This window comes from Oryctolagus cuniculus, chromosome 10, assembly GCF_051225735.1.
Source record: "Oryctolagus cuniculus isolate XC-2025 breed Fujian yellow rabbit chromosome 10, ASM5122573v1, whole genome shotgun sequence".
Classification (NCBI taxonomy): Eukaryota; Metazoa; Chordata; class Mammalia; order Lagomorpha; family Leporidae; genus Oryctolagus; species Oryctolagus cuniculus.
In genome coordinates, this window is record NC_142876.1 from 17,601,666 (window position 1) to 17,622,534 (window position 20,869).

Genomic DNA, 20,869 nt, shown 5'->3' on the forward strand with positions numbered 1-20,869 from the left:
GCTTAATGCTATAACGAGTACTCAAACAGTATATTTCACTTTGTGTTTCTATGGGGGTGCAAACTATTGAAATCTTTACTTAATGTACACTAAACTGATCTTCTGTAAAAAAAAAAAAAAAAAAAAAAAGAAATTTTCAATTCCCAACTTGACTCTCACTGGGATTAAACATGACAATAGGTCTGATCTGATTTCATCATCATTTTAAAAAAATCATCTATTATTTTTCACTTTATGTTTCTGTGTGGGAGCAAACTGTTGAAATACTTACTTAAGGTATACTAAGCTGATCTTCTGTATATTAAGATAATCGAAAATGAATCTTGATGTGAATGGAAGGGGAGAGGGAGTGGGAAAGGGGAGGGTTGTTGGTGGGAGGGACGGTATGGGGGGGGAAGCCATTGTAACCCATGAGTCGTACTTTGGAAATTTATATTCATTATATTCATTAAATAAAAGATAAAAAAAAAAAAAAGAAAAAAAAAAAAGAATTACTTTTCTAGGTAAATGTATAAAAAAAAAAAAAAAAAAAAAAAAAAAAAAAAAAAAAAAAAAAAAAAAAAAAAAAAAAAAAAAAAAAAAAAAAAAAATATCTTTCTAAAAAGTCTTAATTTTTTTGGAAAAATGATGTTTTATTTTGAAATAGATTTAAGAAAAGTTACAAAGACAAGACAGAGTTTCCATATACCCCACACCCCATTTCCCTTTTTTTCAAAAGAAATCTTATTTAATGAATGCAAATTTTGTAAGTACAACTTTAGAAATACAATGATTCTTCCCACCTCTACTCCCACCCCACTTCCTCCTCCCTCTCCCATTCCCAGTCCAATTCTCCATTAAGATTCATTTTCAATTAACTTTATACCTAGAAGACCAACTCTATACAAGTAAAGATTTCAACAATTTGTACACACACACAAACTGAGAACAAATTTTACAGTTAAATCTCATAATACAACTCATTGAGGACAGAAGTCCTGCATGGGAAGTAGGTGTACAGTGATGCCTGCTGTTAATTTAATAATTAACACTCTTGTATCTGACATCAATGATCACCTGAGGCTCTTGACATGAGCTTCCAAGGGTATGGAAGACTTTTGAATCTCCATCAGTATTTAGAAAAGGCCATAAGCAAAGTATAAGTTCTCTCCTCCCTTCAGAGAAAAATACATCCTTCTTTAATGGCCACTTCTTTCCATTGGAGTCTCTCTCACAGAGGTCCTTCATATAGAACATTTTTTGCCACAGTGTCTTGGCTTTCCATGCCTGAAATACTCTCATGGGCTTTTCAGCCAGACAAGAATGCCTTAAGGGCTGATCATGAGGTCAGAGTGCTAGTTAAAGCCATGTGGACTGCTTCCATGTTGGAACATTTTCTCCTTTTTAATTCTATCTATTATTATCACCAGACATTTCATCTTATTTATATGATCTCTTAAACAATTAATCCTATCTATATGATCACTTTAACACTTAAGATGGCATTTTTACCACCAAGCTTAATGGGATTTGGGTCCCATGGCAAGTTTTTAAACTGTACCCTTAGAAGTTAAGTCCATAGGAATGTATGCAGAACTATAGAGCTTTAGTTATAAGTTTCCTCCTCCCTCCCTTATTCTCACTTTTTGTTTTGCTGAGATCTATTTTCAATTAAAAAGTCTTAAATTTTGATTTAAAGTTTAAGAAATATTTATTGGGGCCAGCATCAGGGTATAGTGGGTAAAGCTACTGTCTGCAGCGCAGGCATCCCATAAGAGTGCCGATTTGAGTCCTGGCTTCTCCACTTCCAATCCAGCTCTCTGATATGGCCAGGGAAAGCAGTGGAAGATGGCCCAAGTGCTTGGGCCTTTGCACCTGTGTGGGAGACCTGGAAGAAGCTCCTGGCTCCTGGCTTTGTCCTGGCTCAGTCCCAGCTGTTGCAGCCAATTGGGGAGTGAACCAACAGATGGAAGACCTTTTTGCCTCTGCCTCTCTGTAACTCTGCCTTTCAGATAAATCAATAAATCTTTTAAAAAATTTATTGATTTATCTGAAAGGCAGAGTTACAGAGAGAAAAGGAGAGGCAGAGAGAGAGAGAGAGAGAGAGGTCTTCCATCTGCTGGTTCACTCCCCAGCTGGCCACAACGGGTGGAGCTGTGCTGATCCGAAGCCAGGTGCTTCCTCCTGGTCTCCCATGCGGGTGCAGGGCCCAACTCCTTTGGCCATCCTCCACTGCACTCCCAGGCCACAGCAGAGAGCTGGACTGGAAGAGGAGCTACCGGGACAGAATCCGGCGCCCCAACAGGGACTAGAACCTGGAGTGCCTGCGCCGCAGGCGGAGGATTAGCCTAGTGAGCTGTGGCGCTGGCCGAGGTTACTTTTTTTTCTTCTCATATTACCATCCAATTTTTCCAGTACCTTTAATTTAATAGACATTGCTTTCACAATTGAATTGCTTTGTAACATTTATAAAAATTCACCATTTCAATGCAAGAGTACTTCTATACTTTCTGTTCTTTTTTTAAAAATTGGTATCTCCTCATGCTCATACTAAATGTGTTGATCCTTGTATCTCTATCACAGATCTTGAGGTCAGTTCATCTGAGTTACACTGATTTAATCTTTCTCTTTAAGAAATTTTTTTTTACTAGTTCATCTTCTTTGCATGCAACGTAAATCGTAAACTTAGCTGGTTTATCTATTTAAAAAAACCTGCTGAAATTGTGAGGATTGCATTAAATCTACAATTCAAATTGAGAAGAATTAAAATATTAACAGTGTTGAATAGTCTAAGGAAATGGTATACCATCAGATTTATTTAGGCTTCTAAAATTTTCTCTCAATAATATTTTGTAGCTTTAAGTATAAACATTTTGTGTTTATTTTTTTTTAAACTTTTATTTAATGCATATAATTTTCCAAAGTACGACTTATGGATTACAATGGCTTCCCCCCCATACCGTCCCTCCCACCCACAACCCTCCCCTTTCCCACTCCCTCTCCCCTTCCATTCACATCATGATTCATTTTCGATTATCTTAATATACAGAAGATCAGCTTAGTATACATTAAGTATGGATTTCAACAGTTTGCTCCCACACAGAAACATAAAGTGAAAAATAATAGATGATTTTTTTAAATGATGATGAAATCAGAGCAGACCTATTGTCATGTTTAATCCCAGTGAGAGTCAAGTTGGGAATTGATAATTTCTTTTTTTTTTTTTTTCTTTTTTTTTTTTTTTTACAGAGGATCAGTTTAGTATGCATTAAGTAAGGATTTCAACAGTTTGCACCCCCATAGAAACACAAAGTGAAATATATTGTTTGAGTACTCGTTATAGCATTAAATCTCAATGTACAGCACATTAAGGATAGAGATCCTACATGAGGAGTAAGTGCACAGTGACTCCTGTTGTTGACTTTACCAATTGACACTCCTGTCTATGGCATCAGTAATCTCCCTATGCTCCAGTCATGAGTTTCCAAGGCTATGGAAGCCCTCTGAGTTCTCCGACTCTTATCTTGTTTAGACAAGGTCATAGTCAAAGTGGAGGTTCTCTCCTCCCTTCAGAGAAAGGTACCTCCTTCTTTGATGACCTGTTCTTTCCACTGGGATCTCACTCGCAGAGATCTTTTGCCAGAGTGTCTTGGCTTTCCATGCCTGAAATACTCTCATGAGCTTTTCAGCCAGCTCCGAATGCCTTTAGGGCTGATTCTGAGGCCAGAGTGCTATTTAGGACATCTGCCATTCTATGAGTCTGCTGAGTATCTCACTTCCCATGTTGGATCACTCTCCCCTTTATTTACTCCATCGGTTAGCGTTAGCAGGTACTAGACTTGTCTATGTGCTCCCTTTGACTCCCAGTCCCTTCACCATGACCAACTGTGAACTGAAACTGATCACCTGGAACAGTGAGATGGCATTGGTACATGCCACCTCGATGGGATTGAATTGGAATCCCCTGGTATGCTTCCAACTCCACCACTTGGGGCAAGTCAGCCTGAGCATGTCCCAAATTATACATCTCTTCCCTCTCCCATTCCCACCACCATGTTCAACAGGGATCACATTTCAGTTAATTTTCAACACTTAAGAATAACTGTGCATCAATTACAGATCTAAACCAGTCATATTAAGTAGAACAGATAAAAAAAACTACTAAGAGGGATAATGTATTAAGTTGTTCATTAACAGTCAGGGCTATGCTGATCAAGCCACCATTTCCCATAGTGTCCACCTCACTCCAACAGGTTTCCCTCTTGGTGTTCAGTCAGTCGTCACCGATCAGGGAGAACATATGGTATTTGTCCCTTTGGGACTGGCTTATTTCACTCAGCATGATGTGTTCCAGATTCCTCCATTTTGTTGCAAATGACTGGATTTCATTGTTTCTTACTGCGGTATAATATTCTAAAGAGTACATATCCCATAATTTCTTTATCCAGTCTACCGTTGATGGGCATTTAGGTTGGTTCCAGGTCTTAGCTATTGTGAATTGAGCTGCAATAAACATTAGGCTGCAGACCGCTTTTTTGTTTGCCAATTTAAATTCCTTTGGGTAAATTCCAAGGAGTGGGATGGCTGGGTCGAACGGTAGGGTTATCTTCAGGTTTCTGAGGAATCTCCAGACTGACTTCCATAGTGGCTTGACCAGCTTGCATTCCCACCAACAGTGGGTTAGTGTCCCTTTTTCCCCACATCCTCGCCAGCATCTGTTGTTGGTAGATTTCTGCATGTGAGCCATTCTAACCGGGGTGAGGTGAAACCTCATTGTGGTTTTGATTTGCATTTCCCTGATTGCTAATGACCTTGAACATTTTTTCATGTGCCTGTTGGCCATTTGGATTTCCTCTTTTGAAAAATGTCTATTGAGGTCCTTGGCCCATCTCTTAAGTGGGTTGTTGGTTTTGTTTTTGTGGAGTTTCTTGATCTCTTTGTAGATTCTGGTTATTAACCCTTTATCTGTTGCATAGTTTGCAAATATTTTTTCCCATTCTGTCGGTTGTCTCTTCACTCTCCTGACTGTTTCTTTTGCAGCACAGAAACTTCTCAATTTGATGCAATCCCAATAGTTGATTTTGGCTTTGACTGCCTGTGCCTCCCGGGTCTTTTCCAGAAATTCTTTGCCTGTGCCAATATCTTGAAGGGTTTCTCCAATGTTCTCTAGTAACTTGATGGTGTCAGGTCGTAGATTTAGGTCTTTAATCCATGTTGAGTGGATTTTTGTGTAAGGTGTAAGGTAGGGGTCTTGCTTCATGCTTCTGCACGTGGAAATCCAATTTTCCCAGCACCATTTATTGAATAGACTGTCCTTGCTCCAGGAATTAGTTTTAGATCCTTGATCAAATATAAGTTGGCTGTAGATGTTTGGGTTGATTTCTGGTGTTTCAATTCTGTTCCATTGGTCTATCCATCTGTTTCTGTACCAGTACCATGCTGTTTTAATTACAACTGCCCTGTAGTATGTCCTGAAATCTGGTATTGTGATGCCTCCGGCTTTGTTTTTGTTGTACAAGATTGCTTTAGCTATTCGAGGTCTCTTGTGCCTCCATATAAATTTCAGCACCATTTTTTCCAGATCTGAGAAGAAGGTCTTCGGTATCTTGATTGGTATTGCATTGAATCTGTAAATTGCTTTTGGGAGAATGGACATTTTGATGATATTGATTCTTCCAATCCATGAGCATGGAAGATTTTTCCATTTCTTGGTATCCTCTTCTATTTCTTTCTTTAAGGTTTTGTAATTTTCATCGTAGAGATCTTTAACGTCTTTGGTTAAGTTTATTCCAAGGTATTTGATTGTTTTTGTAGCTATTGTGAATGGGATTGATCTTAGAAGTTCTTCCTCAGCCATGGCATTGTCTGTGTATACAAAGGCTGTTGATTTTTGTGCATTGATTTTATACCCTGCTACTTTGCCAAACTCTTCTATGAGTTCCAATAGTCTCTTAGTAGAGTTCTTTTGGTCCCCTAAATACAGAATCATGTCATCTGCAAAGAGGGATAGTTTGAGTTCTTCCTTCCCAATTTGTATCCCTTTAATTACTTTTTCTTGCCTAATAGCTCTGGCTAGAACTTCCAGAACTATATTGAATAGCAGTGGTGAGAGTGGGCATCCCTGTCTGGTTCCAGATTTCAGTGGAAATGCTTCCAACTTTTCCCCATTCAATAGGATGTTGGCTGTGGGTTTTTCATAGATTGCTTTGATTGTATTGAGGAATGTTCCTTCCAAACCCAGTTTGCTTAGAGTTTTCATCATGAACGGGTGTTGTATTTTATCAAATGCTTTCTCGGCATCTATTGAGATAATCATATGGTTTTTCTTCTGCAGTCTGTTAATGTGGTGTATCACATTGATTGTCTTGCGCACATTAAACCATCCCTGCATACCAGGGATAAATCCCACTTGGTCTGGGTGGATGATCATTCTGATGTGTTGTTGCATTCTATTGGCGAGAATTTTATTGAGGATTTTTGCATCTATGTTCATCAGGGATATTGGTCTGTAATTCTCTTTCTCTGCTGCATCTTTTTCTGGCTTAGGAATTAAGGTGATGCTGGCTTCATAGAAAGAATTTGGGAGGACTCCCTCTTCTTCGATTGTTCTGAATAGTTTGAGAAGAATTGGTGTTAGTTCTTCTTTAAACGTCTGGTAGAATTCAGCAGTGAATCCATCTGGTCCTGGGCTTTTCTTTGTTGGGAGGGCCTTTATTACTGTTTCAATTTCTGTCTCAGTTATGGGTCTGTTTAGGTTTTCGATGTCTTCCTGGTTCAATTTAGGCAGGTTGCATGTGTCCAGGAATCTATCCATTTCTGATAGGTTTCCCTGTTTGCTGGCATACAAGTCCTTGTAGTAATTTCTGATGATTCTTTTTATTTCTGTGGTGTCTGTTGTTGCATTTCCTTTTTCATCTCTGATTTTATTGATTTGGGTCTTTTCTCTTCTTTTTTTAGTTAGTTGGGCCAATGGGGTGTCAATTTTGTTTATTTTTTCAAAAAACCAGCTCTTTGCTTGGCTGATTTTTTGTAATGTTTTTCTTGATTCAATCCTGTTGATTTCTTCTCTGCTTTTAATGATTTCTCTTCTCCTACTAGATTTGGGTCTGATTTGCTGTAGGTTTTCTAGATCCTTGAGGTGAATTGAAAGCTCATCTATTTGGTGTCTTTCCAATTTCTTGATGTAGGCACCTATTGATATAAACTTTCCTCTTAACACTGCTTTTGCTGTGTCCCATAAGTTTTGGTATGTTGTGCTGTTATCCTCATTTACTTCCAGAAAGTTTTTGATTTCTCTTTTGATTTCTTCTATGACCCATTGTTCATTCAGGAGCATGTTGTTCAATCTCCATGTGTTTGCGTATGCTCTAGGGATTCCTGAGTTACTAATTTCCAACTTCATTCCTTTATGGTCTGAGAAGCTGCATGGTATGATTCTAATTCTTTTGAATTTGCTCAGACTTGCTTTATGGCCTAGTATGTGGTCAATCCTAGAGAAGCTTCCATGTACTGCTGAGAAGAATGTAAAATCTTTAGCTGTAGGATTGAAAGTTCTGTATATATCTGTTAGATCCATTTGGGCTATGGTGTCGTTTAAATCTACTGTATCCTTGTTGATCTTCTGACCGGATGATCTGTCTATTTCTGAGAGTGGAGTATTGAAGTCCCCCAGTACTACTGTATTGGGGTCTAAGTCTCCCTTTAAGTCCGTTAATAAATCTTTTAGATAAACTGGTGCCCTGTAGTTAGGTGCATATACATTGATAATTGTTATATCTTCCTGTTGAATTGATCCCTTAATCAGCCCTGCAAAATATGCTTAAAGATGTGTTACACACAGAAACACAGAAACACGGTCATCAATATGAAAGAAGGTAAAGGAAGGAAACCAAGGAAGGAAACCTCACAGCAAAAGATCACAGGGAATTCAAAGCATATATTAGAACTTATCTTTGGCAAATGGCAGGGCAAAGTTACCACTTATCATTAGTCACTTTGAACGTGAATGGCCTGAACTGTCCAGTTAAAAGACACCAATTGGCTGATTGGGTTAAGGAACAAAACCCATCTATATGCTGCTTACAAGAAACACATCTTTCCAACAAAGATCCATACAGACTGAAAGTGAAAGGCTGGAAAAAGATATACCATGCCAACAGAAATGAAAAAACAGCGGGCGTAGCCATCTTAATATCGGACAACATAAACTTTACCACAAAAACTGTTAAGAGAGACAAAGAGGGACACTATATCATGATTAAGGGTTTTGTGTTTATTTTTGTGAAACGTTTCAGTTTTTTAAAGTAATTTTATAACTGGAATGTTTTCAATTTTGTTATTTTCTGAGTGTTTCTAATATAAGAAATACCATTGGATTTGGTTGTTGACCTTTTATTCTATTCCTTGAGATTTTTGAGAATGTTAATGTTAAAGATGGTTTACTTTTTAATATTTATGTTCTTTATTCCTTAAATTATTGCCAAATAGCTGTGACTCTAACCAGCACTCTGATGTGGGATGTTGGCCTCCCAAGCTCTAGCTTACCCCTCTGCAGCACAATACCGGCCCCTGACTATGTACTTCCGTAAGTGTGTATTTGGGGCCTGCACTGTGGCATCCAGGGTAAAGCCACAACTTGAAGTGCTGGCGTCAGTCCCAGCTGCTCTACTTCTGATCCAGCTCCCTGCTAATGTACCTGGGAAAGCAGCAGAAGATGGTCTAAGTATTTGGGCCCCTGCACCCACATGGGAGACCTGAAAGAAACTCCTTATTCCTGGCTTCAGATGGGCCCAGTTCTAGCCATTGTGACCATTTGGGGAGTACACCAGTAGATGGTTTCTATTATTTTTCATTTTAACTCTTTAAGCCATGTGATTAGTGTATGTAATTTAATTCTTTGTTTTAAAAATATCCTGTACGACTTTACTTTTCACATAGATTCTGATATGTCTTCGGTTTATATTTCTTGATTTGAGACTTTATTTTTATTTTATTTTATTTGACAGGCAGAGTGGACAGTGAGAGAGAGAGAGACAGAGAGAAAGGTCTTCCTTTTGCCATTGGTTCACCCTCCAATGGCCGCCACAGCCAGCGCGCTGCGGCCGGCGCACCCCGCTGATCTGATGGCAGGAGCCAGGTACTTATCCTGGTCTCCCATGGGGTGCAGAGCCCTAGGACTTGGGCCATCCTCCACTGCACTCCCTGGCCACAGCAGAGAGCTGGCCTGGAAGAGGGGCAACCGGGACAGAATCCGGTGCCCCGACCGGGACTAGAACCTGGTGTGCTGGCGCCGCAAGGCGGAGGATTAGCCTAGTGAGCTGCGGCGCTGGCCGATTTGAGACTTTAAAAAAGATTTACATATTTATTTTGAAGATCAGAGTTATAGAGAAGGAGATATCTTCCACCTGTTGGTTCACTTTCTTATGGTCCTGGTGGCCAACACTGGTCAAGAAGGAAGCCAGGAGCCAGGAGCTTCATCTGGGTTTCTCAATTGCATGGCAGGGACCTAAACACTTTATGCTACGTTTTGCTGCTTTTCCTACCCCTTTAACAGAGAGCTGGATCAGAAATGGAGCAGCTGGGTAATGAATCTGCATCCATCCTGGTATTGCAGGCAGTGATTTTACCCACTATGCCACAATGACAGCCCCGATTTGAGACTTTTTTACAACCTTTTTATTTTTTAAAAAATTCTTTTGATTATAGTTTTATTGTTATATTAATATATTGTCAATGTGCTTGTGTTCAGTGTAAGCTGTTTGGTGCATTGATATTGAAAGCTTTTATGTCTCATAATTACCTGCTTCCTTTACCATTCTAACATGCTATTATTTGTCTCTGGTAAAGTTTTTGCACTTTGCATTTTTTCTGTTAGTAGGTCTGTGTTTCTGTGTAGTCTGTGTTTCCTTTATGCTGGCATGTTCTGGTCTACTTTCACTGATCTTTGTGTTGTGAAACTTTCTGAATCACTTTGTTTTGTGCTTGTTTCCTATAGGAAACATAGATTTGAGACTTGTGTTGTGATCAATGAGAATATTCTTATATTCTATCTGTAAATATATGCATTTATATGAGTTAAGATGATATTTTTAGCTCTATCAAATGTTTGTTTTCTGTTTGGAATATATTTGCATATATGCATATGCAGTGTGATTTTAACACTGTTTTTCTGGTTTCATCTTAAAATCAGTCTTTTTATAAATAAAAACATTTTTTCTTGTTTTTCCTGATTTGTGTTTAATTTTTTTTTTTTTTTTTTTTTGACAGGCAGAGTGGACAGTGAGAGAGAGAGACAGAGAGAGAAAGGTCTTCCTTTGCCGTTGGTTCACCCTCCAATGGCCGCCGCTGCAGCCGGCGCACCGCGCTGATCCGATGGCAGGAGCCAGGATCCAGGTGCTTTTTCCTGGTCTCCCATGGGGTGCAGGGCCCAAGCACCTGGGCCATCCTCCACTGCACTCCCTGGCCATAGCAGAGAGCTGGCCTGGAAGAGGGGCAACCGGGACAGAATCCGGCGCCCCGACCGGGACTAGAACCCGGTGTGCCGGCGCCGCAAGGTGGAGGATTAGCCTATTGAGCCACGGCGCCGGCCTTGTGTTTAATTTTTTTGAGATAACTTTTTTTTTTTTTTTTGACAGGCAGAGTGGACAGTGAGAGAGAGAGACTGAGAGAAAGGTCTTCCTTTGCCATTGGTTCACCCTCCAATGGCCGCCGCGGCCGGCGCGCTGTGGCCAGCACACCGCGCTGATCCGATGGCAGGAGCCAGGAGCCAGGTGCTTTTCCTGGTCTCCCATGGGGTGCAGGGCCCAAGCACCTGGGCCATCCTCCACTGCACTCCCTGGCCACAGCAGAGAGCTGGCCTGGAAGAGGGGCAACCGGGATAGAATCCGGCGCCCCCACCGGGACTAGAACCCGGTGTGCCAGCGCCGCTAGGCGGAGGATTAGCCTAGTGAGCCGTGGCGCCGGCGAGATAACATATTTTTAATTTACATTATATTCAAAGTTTTAATGGGTCCACTAAAAAGAGTTCAACAAATAAAAAGCAAGAAGACCATAGTCCAGCAGGAAAATATACAAGAGCTATAAGTAATAAGTAAATGAAAACATGTTCTAGTTTATATTTCCACAAACAGTGGATTAGGGTAACTTTTTCCCCATATTCTCGCCAGCATTTATTGGTTATTGATTTCTGTATAACAGCCATTCTAACTATGGTGAGGTGAAACCTCATTGCGGTTTTTATTTTCATTCCCCTTTTTGCTAGTGATCCTGAGTATTTCTTCATGTGTCTATGGGTCATTTGAATTTCTTCTTTTGAAAAGTGCCTGTTCGGATCCGGCTAAAAAGCCCAAGAGAGTATTTCAGGCATGGAAAGCCAGACACTCTGGCAAAAAAAAAAAAAAAAAAAAGACCTAAATGAAAGATCTCTGTGAGAGAGATCCCAGCGGAAAGAACGGGCCATCAAAGAAGGAGGTACCTTTCTCTGAAGGGAGGAGAGAACTTCCACTTTGACTATGACTTGTTGAGATAAGATTGGAGTTGGCGAATTCAAGAGGCTTCCATAGCCTTGGCAACTCATGACAAGAGCCTTGCGTGATTACTGACGCCATAAATAAATTGTTAAATCAGCAACGGAGTCACTGTGCACTTACTCCTCATGTAGGATCTCTGTCCTTAATGTGTTGTACTATGTGAATTAACGGTATAACTAGTACTCAAACAGTACTTTACACTTTGTCTGTGTGGGTGCAAACTGTTGAAATCTTTACTTAGTATGTACTAAATTGATCTTCTGTATATAAAGATAATTGAAAATGAAAAAAAAAAAAAAAGAAAGAAAAGTGCCTGTTCAAATCCTTTGCCCATTTCTTTATTGTTAGTTTTGTTGTTGTTGAGTTTCTTGAGATCTTTATAGATTCTGGATATTAATAAGTTATCAGTTGCATAGTTTCAAAAATTTCCTTCCATTCTGTTGGTCATCTCTTCACTTTGGTTAGTGTTCCCTTTGCACTGCATAAGCTTCTTAAGTTTATGTAATCCCATTTGTCTATATTTGCTTTGATTGCCTGTGTTTCTGGGGTCTTTTCCAAGAAGCCTTTGCCTATGTCAATGTCTTGCAGAGTTTCTCCAATGTTCTCTAGTAATTTGATGGCATCAGGTTAGACTTAAATCCTTGCTCCATTTTGCCTTGATTTTTGTATAAGGTAGAGGATAGAGATATTGTTTCATATTTCTACATAAAAAGATCCAACATTCCCTGAATCATTTGTTGAAGAGACTGTCCTTTCTCTAGAGGCTGATTCTAGCTCCTTTGCAAATATTAGTTGGTTGTAGATGCATGGATTGATTTCTGGGTTTTCTATCCTGTTCCATTGGTCTACATGTATGTTTTTGTGTCAGTACCAGGCTGGTTTGATTATAACTTTCCTGTAGTATGTCTTGGAATCTGGTATTGTGATGCCTCCAGCTGTGTTTTTTGTTGTTGTTGTTTAAGATTGGTTTAACTATTCATGATCTCTTATGTTTCCATATGAATTTTAGCATCATTTTTTCTAGATCTCAAAAGAATGTCATTGGTATTTTGATTGGGATCACATTGAATCTGTAAATTGCTTTCAGTATTATGGACATTTTGACGATATTAATTCTTACAAATGAATATGGAAGATTTTTTTTCCTTTTTTGTGTGTTTTCTATTTCTTTCTTTAATGTTTTGTAATTTTCATCATAGAGGTCTTTCACATAGTTGGTTAAATTCATTCCAAGATATTTAATTTTTTGTAGCTATTATGAGTGGGACTCATCTTACAAGTTTTCTCTCAGCCATGGAATTGTCTGTGTATACAAAAGCTATTGATTTTTGTGTGTTAATTTTATATCCTGCAACTTTACCAAATTCTTACAAGTTCCAATAGTCTTTGAGTGGAGTCTTTTTGTTCCTTTATATATGGAATTATGTATTCTGCAAACAAGGATTATTTACATTTGTTTCCCTTTGATTTCTTTTTCTTATCTAATGACTCTGGCTAAAACTTCCAGGACTACACTGAATAGCAGTGGTGTAAGTGGGCATCCTTGTCTGGTTCCAGATATTAGTGGAAATGTTTCTGACTTTTCCCATTTGATAAGATGCTGGCTGTAGATTTGTCATAAATTGCGTTGGTTGTCTTGAGGAATGTTCCTTCTGCACACAATTTGCTTAAGGTTTTTATCATGAAAGGGTGCTGTGTCTTATCAAATGCTTTCTCTGAATCTATTGAGATATTCATATGTCTTTTATTCTTCAACTAGTTAATCTGGTATATCATGTTTATTGATTTGCATTGAACTATTCCTGCATATCAGGGATAAATCCAACTTGGTCCAGGTGGGTGATCTTTCTGATGTGTTGTTGGATTCAATTAGCTAGTATATGTTGAGGATTTTTGCATCAATGTTCATCAGTGTTTTATCATTTTTACTGTTGGGATCTTTTACTTCATTATTTAAATTTATTCTTAAATATTTGATATTTTGTGGCTATTGTGAATGGGATTTTTTTTTCTTGATTTCTCTTTTGGCTAGTTCTTTATTATTGTATTAAAAAGCTATCATTTTTTGTTTGTTTAATTTGTAATCCGCAAATTTACTGAATTAGTTTATCAGTTTAAAAAGCTTTTTGGTAGAGTGGTTAGGGTTTTTCATATACAACATCATGTCATCTGCAAAGATGGATGTTTTGACTTCCTCCTTTCCAATTTTGATATCGTTTATTTCTTTCTTCTCCCTAATTGCTCTTGCTAATATTCCCAATACTATATTGAATAACAGTGGTGAAAGTGGTAGTCTTTGTCTTGTTCCAGATCTACAGTATGATGTTGGCTTTTGGTTTGACATACATAGCCTTTATAATTTTTTAAAATATTTTATTTTTTTATTTAAGAGTTAGAGTTACAGACAGAGAGAGGGAGGGACAGAGAGAAGGGTCTTTCATCCACTGGTTCACTGCCCAAATGGCCATAATGGCCAGAGCTGGGCCAATTTATAGCCAGAAGCCAGAGCTTCTTCCAGGTCTCTCAAGTGTTGCAGGGGCCCAAGGACTTGGGCCATCTTCTACTTCTTTCCCAGGCCATAGCAGAGAGCTGGATGGGAGATAGAACAGCTAGGACTCAAAGAGGTGCCCATATGGGATGCTGGCACTGCTGGTGGGGGCTTAGCCAACTATGCCACAGTGTCGGCCCTGCCTTCATAATTTTTAGCTATGTTCCTTCTATAGCTGATTTGTGGAGGTTTTTTAAGTTATGAATGGATCTCAAGAAAGTTCTACTTTTGATTTTATGGCTATCTTTATAATATCCTTTATATTTAAAACATTTGAATATATTTTATATTAACTTATCTGTCTATAATCACCATCATCATTTTCCCCATTTCTCTTACAAATAATACAAATAAATTTACTCATGTCTTATACTTTCCCCTTCCATTTTGGCATCAACTAGTTTTAATCAACAGCACAATCTTTCTTGATTTTTACCTTTGTATTATATGCTTATACTTCTGCACCTTGATTGATGTCCATAATTGCTTCCTTATTATCCTTGGTGTTAAATATGCAGCAACCAGTAACTTTATTCTCCTTTCTATGTTATAGACTCCCCTTTCTTCAATTTTTGATTGTATTATTTTTTTCACTGTCATATTCTATTCTGTATCTATAGTCTATTTTGTATCTATACTCCATTCTGTCTTTTTGTATCCTAATTGTAATTTTTTGTCTTAAATCTAGAGTTAAATAGTTTTTGTCTTCATTGTGTTAGCAAATGTCTTTGATGCTTAGAGCTAGTACTTTTGCCACAGCTCCTTCAATTTCCTATGTATGGGCTGGGCTGGATTCTTCAGTAGTTCTCTAAAGAAAGATTCATATGAAAGATTGCTTCATGTCCAAAACAAAGTCCCATAACCTTTACAGTTGAAGGGCATCTTGTCTGGATTTTAAGTTTTTGGCTCATTATATCTTCAGAATATGCCCTAAATGCTCCTCCGCTGGATCATGGCTCTGTTTGTGTCAAGACAATTGAAGCCAACTTGATGATCTTTTCCTTATTTGTCAACCAAACCATGATATTTTTGAGAATGAAAAGAAAGTAGGGCAACAGATTTAAACCAAAATAATCCAAGTATATTGGGACATTTTGCTTTTATTATCCCAGAGAACCAAATGTTCTTTATCTTGAAAATGAAATAATAGGAGAAATATTGGTGATAACTATGGTAACTATACAGGATGAATTTTTTCAGCGTATGCCCTTTCAATATGTAGATTAAATATATATGTATAACTATATATAGAAGAATTTTATTAGCCAAAATGCTTTCTTTCTTAAAGACTTTAATGATAATACACATATTGGATCTCCATTTTACAGACTTCCAGGTTTTCAGTATTTTCCATTTTCTCTTTTCATGATTGCTTTAAAATTTCCCATTTATTTAAAGTGGGGGGAGAGACAGAGAGAGAGAGAGAGAGAGAGAGAGAAAGAGTGAGGGTCAGGAGACAGAAGAAGCAAACTCTGCAACCAGTTGATTCACTTCCTAAATGCCTTCAACAGCTGGGATGGGGCCAGGCCAAATCTAGGAGCCAGAAATTCAATCCATATCTCTCATGTGTGGCAGGGACCCAACTACTTGAACCATCATCTGCTGCCTCCCAGGGTGCAGGTCATCAGGAAAACAGAATCAGGAGCAGACCTGCAACTCAAACTAAGGCACTCCAGTATGGGATGCAGGCACCCAAAGTGACATCTGAACCATTGTGCCAAATGCCACCTCCTTTCATCACCATTTTATCATTTTTGTTCTTTTCAATTTATTCAGCTTTCTCATTTCTTTCTTCCATGTAGTACATTCTGCTGTCCAATTTCTATTCTCTCACAATAGAATATTCATGTCTGATATGGTTTTGTGTTTTTATATTTTTATTTCTTTCCATAGGTTCTCAAGATCTGTATTGTTTGATCATCTCTCTTGTAACTCTTCAGTTTCTGTTTTGGGTTTCCTCCTTCATATTTCTGATGCTTGCTACTATGTCTGTTTACTTCTGAATGATATTAACATGTAATTTTAATCACATTTTGGCTAGTTTATGGCTAGGTAGATGTAAGATGTCCTGGGGTTCTGTTGCACAGTGAGGTGACTGTAATGTTAATATACTGTATATTTCTCTCTTAAAAAAACTAGAAGATAGGATTTTGGATGTCTTTACTATAAAGAAATAGTAAGTGCTTGGAAGTATAAATATATTTTCCTGATTGAACATTGCATAATTTATGCTTGTAATGAAATATCACAACAGCACAATTTCATGTTCATTTTCTTAAATATAAAAGTTACAAAAATTCTAAAAAATGAAAATTATCTTTGAGACATACCGGTTTCTCTTTTTCCTTTTTTAGAAAGTTTTTATTTAATGAATACAAATTTCATATGTACAGTTTTTAGGAATATAGTGGTTCTTTCCCCCATTCCTGCCATTCTACCCCAACTCCCTCCCAACCTCCTACTCCCTATCCCATCTATTCTTCATTAAGATTCATTTTTCTTAAGATTTATCTTATTTATTTGAAAGACAGAGTTACAGAGAGAGGTAGAGCAAGAGCGAGAGAGAGAGAGAGAGAGAGAAGTCTTCCATCTGCTGGGTCACTCTCCAAATGACCACAACGGCCAGAGCTGAGCTGATCCAAAGCCAGGAGCTAGGAGCTTCTTCTGGGTCTCCCATGTCGATGCAGGGGCCCAAGCACTTGGGCCATCTTCTACGGCTTTCCCAGGCTATCGAAGAGAGCTGGATTGGAAGTGGAGCAGCCGGGACTCAAACAAGCCTCTATATGGGATGCCAGCACTGCAGGCTATGGCTTTAACCCACTGTACCAAAGCACTGGCCCCAAGATTCGTTTTTAATTGACTTTATAGACAGAAGACCAATTTATACTAAGAATAGATTTAAACAGTTTGCACCCACACAGACACAAAATATAAAGTAGTTTGAAGACAAGTTTTACTGTTAACTCTCATAGTACATCTAATTAAGGACAGAGGTCCAACATGGGGAATAAGAGCACAGTGACTTCTATTTTTGATTTAACAATTAACACTCTTATTTTTTATGTCAGTGACCATCCAAGGCGCTTGACATGAGCTGCCAAGGCTATGGAAACCTTTTGAGTCCACAAACTCCATTGGTGTTTAGACAGGGCCATATGCAAAGTGGAAGTTCTCTCCTCCCTTCAGAGAAAAATACCTCCTTCTTTGATGGCCCCTTATTTCCACTGGGGTCTCACTCACAGAGATCCTTCATGCCAAGCAGTTTTTGCCACCAAGTCTTGGCTTTCCATGCCTGAAATGCTCGCATGGGATTTTCAGCCAGATCGAATGCCTTAGGGTCTGATTCTGAGGTCAGAGTGCTGTTTAGGGTGTTTGTCATTCTATGAGCTCTTTTTATCTTACACTATCTTTGTATGGAGACAAAATGTATTCTTCTTGGTTATTTATCCATTGGATTTTATTAAACTTTGAAGGGAACAATAACTATTTGTTGGGTGGCCAAATTGCTCCTCCTGTTGCTCCAGTTAGAGATTAAAATATAAAAACTCCATGCTGAGGTTTGGGCTTCTCTGATAGTTTCTCTTTAACACCTGAGAGTGATATTTTGCAGATAGCTTCTGAGATCCCCAACTCTGTCAGCCCAAGCGGTCATGCACTTTCAGACTAGGCCCTCAAATTGCCTGTTCTTCTCCTAAATGTTTTTTTTTTTTTTGACAGGCAGAGTGGACAGTGAGAGAGAGAGAGAGAGAGAAAAGTCTTCCTTTTTGCCATTGGTTCACCCTCCAATTGCTGCCGCGGCCGGCGCGCTGCGGCTGGCACACCACGCTGATCCGATGGCAGGAGCCAGGTACTTATCCTGGTCTCCCATGGGGTGCAGGGCCCAAGTACTTGGGCCATCCTCCACTGCACTCCTGGGCCATAGCAGAGAGCTGGCCTGGAAGAGGGGCAACCGGGACAGAATCCTGCGCCCTGACCGGGACTAGAACCTGGTGTGCCGGCGCCACAAGGCGGAGGATTAGCCTAGTGAGCCACGGAGCCGGCCCTCCTAAATGATTTTTAAAGAATCAATGGAGATATTTACAAATTAGCTGCCACTACCTTCACACAGAAACCAGGCTCTGTTTCATGTTTGTTCCAAGCTTTGTTATGTAGTTTCTTTTATATATAATATATAAAATATATTATACAATATAATGTATAGTAATATATAATATAAATATATATTATAATATATAAATATATGATATTTATCTTCCTTGTGTTATTTATCTTCTCAATATCCTCATTCTGCTCTGTCTCCTGTCCTTTTTGAATTTCTTGTTAATGGAAACTTCTGGCAATGGAATTGTACACCTTCCTGCTGCCAGATGTCCAGGTCTTCTGCTATACTTTGCTGATATCTTGAGTTTGACCCATTATTTCCCCAATCTGATTTCTTTCTCTTTCCTAACTTGCTCCTTCTTTGGCTAATGTGTGACTTCAGTCAGCTTCCTAAGAAAGACTGCAAAGAAGACAAAGTTAAGCTCTAAATATGACCACTAGTTTGGCTGAGTAAATGATTCTGGGCGGAAAACAATTTTCCATGAAGGCACTGTGGCCTCCATGTTATTTTGAGTCCAGCTGGCTGATGGGATCAAGATCACTGGTGTCAGATTGCTTCAGTTTTCTGTGAAAGTACTCAGTTCAATCTTTAAATAAGCTTTTAGGATCCTTTCATTCTTAACTTTTTTTGGAGATGTTAATGTGCTAAGCAGGGATCATCTTGTGTTTGTTTTGTGGCTTAGTGTCTATTTGTCTTTGGTCTGAAGCTGAGTCCTCTAGTTCCAGGAAATTCTTTTTTATTATGATCTTCATATCCATCCCTCTACACTATTTATCTCTCTTTCTCTTTCTAGAATTTCTACTGGCTGGACCTTGAATAACCTAAGTGGGGTTTCTATATTTCATCTCTTCTCTGATACTATATATCCTTATATATTTATCATTTTCTTGCCAGGCAAAGAAGCAGAGAGAGACACAGAGACATATAGGACTCAGAGAGAACTTCCATCTGCTGATCCACTCCCAAATGTCCAGAATAGCCAGGGATAGGGGAGGCTGAAGTCAGGAGCAGGAAACGCAATCAAGGTCACCCACATAGGTGGCAGGAGCCAAATTATTTGAACGGAGCTTAGGCCATCACTTACTGCCTCTCAGGCACATTACCAGGGAGCTCTATCTGAAGCAGAGAGTAGCCAGAACTTGAACCATACACTCCGATATTGGATGTTGTGTCCCACATGGCAGCTTAATTTGTTGTACCACAACACCTGCCCCTTTAATTATTCTTTTAAATATTTATTTATTTGTTTATTTCAGAGGCAGAGTCACAGACTAGAGAGATAGACAGAGAGGTCTTCCATTTTGCTGGTTCATTCTCCACGTGGCTGCAATAGCTGGAACTGGTCTGATCCGAAAACCAGGTGCCAGGAGCTTCTTCTAGGTCCCCCACACAAGTGCAGGGACCAGGCACTTAGGCCATCTTTCACTGGTTTCCCAGGCCATTCACAAGGAGCTGGATTAGAAGTGGAGCAGCTGGCACTTGATGCAGTGCTCATATGGGATGCTGGAGCTGCAGGCAGAGGCGTAACCTACTACGTCACAGCACCGCAAACCCCCTTTAATTATTTTTAAATTGCACATATTTATGGAATATAATGTGAGAATTACATACTCTACCTCACTACCTTTTTCACTTATTTATGTTAGGACACTGATCCTCCCTCAGCTTCCTAGGCATTCCCACAGCTTTTCCTCTATTCCACTTTCACCGACTTTCTTCTCTTTCATCATAGGGGAAGGAAACTCTTCTCAAAACCCAAGCACCCACTTAATTCTCTGTTTTCCCCTTAATCTTGAATTTTGGCATTTTTCTCTCAAATTCTGACAGACTGTCTCTTTGCAGAAATTATCTTAATGGCCACATTTCAGTGACATTTCCAATTTTCTTTGGACTTCATGGAAGGTTGAATTATGTAACAAGAAAAGTGCATGGAAATGTAAGAGAGAGAACATCAGAGTGGATGAGCAAATGGGTTTTGGGTAAGTCTACAAATCATTCACCCACAAGCAAGCCTTACTGGGAGCACCAAGACAGAGTCCAATATCTAAAATTGCAAAAATAAAGCATGTAAACTAAAGGATAACTAACAACAATTATGATGATAATATAGGTGAATGACTAGTTTTGCTAAGCTTCCCATTCTTCCTTTTTTCCCCAGAAACCTTTTATTTAATGTATACAAACTTCATGCATTTCATAAATACAAATTTAGGAACATAGTGATTCTTCCCACTCTCCCATTCTTCCTTATTTAACAAATATACATTATGACATTTTGAAAAGCTTAATGGCTTTGAATAAATCCCTTGTTCTCTCTCCTAAATCTCTTTCTCTGGTTTCTTTGTAATGCTTCCTTTGGTCATTGGACATTCTAGTGATAATTTCCTAATTGCTTTTTTTGGTTTTAGGTCAGTACTGAAAATAAATTTGTTCCCCTCTTCCACCAAAGGTGACCCACTGGAACTCTTGACAGCTGTCCCAATATATACTACACTCAGGCATCTTCCTATGTTACATGTAGATGCTATCTGATCACACAGAATTCAGAAGCCCTGTTACTGAGCAAGAGTGTAAAGACAAAATCCAAAACAGAGTCCATTAATTCTCAGCAATCAGTTCTAGCCATTAGTTGATGGAACAAACTGCACATGAATGTTTGCAGTCTGAATACTTGGCCAATGTAATTTGCCATATAAAATGTGTGCAAAAATG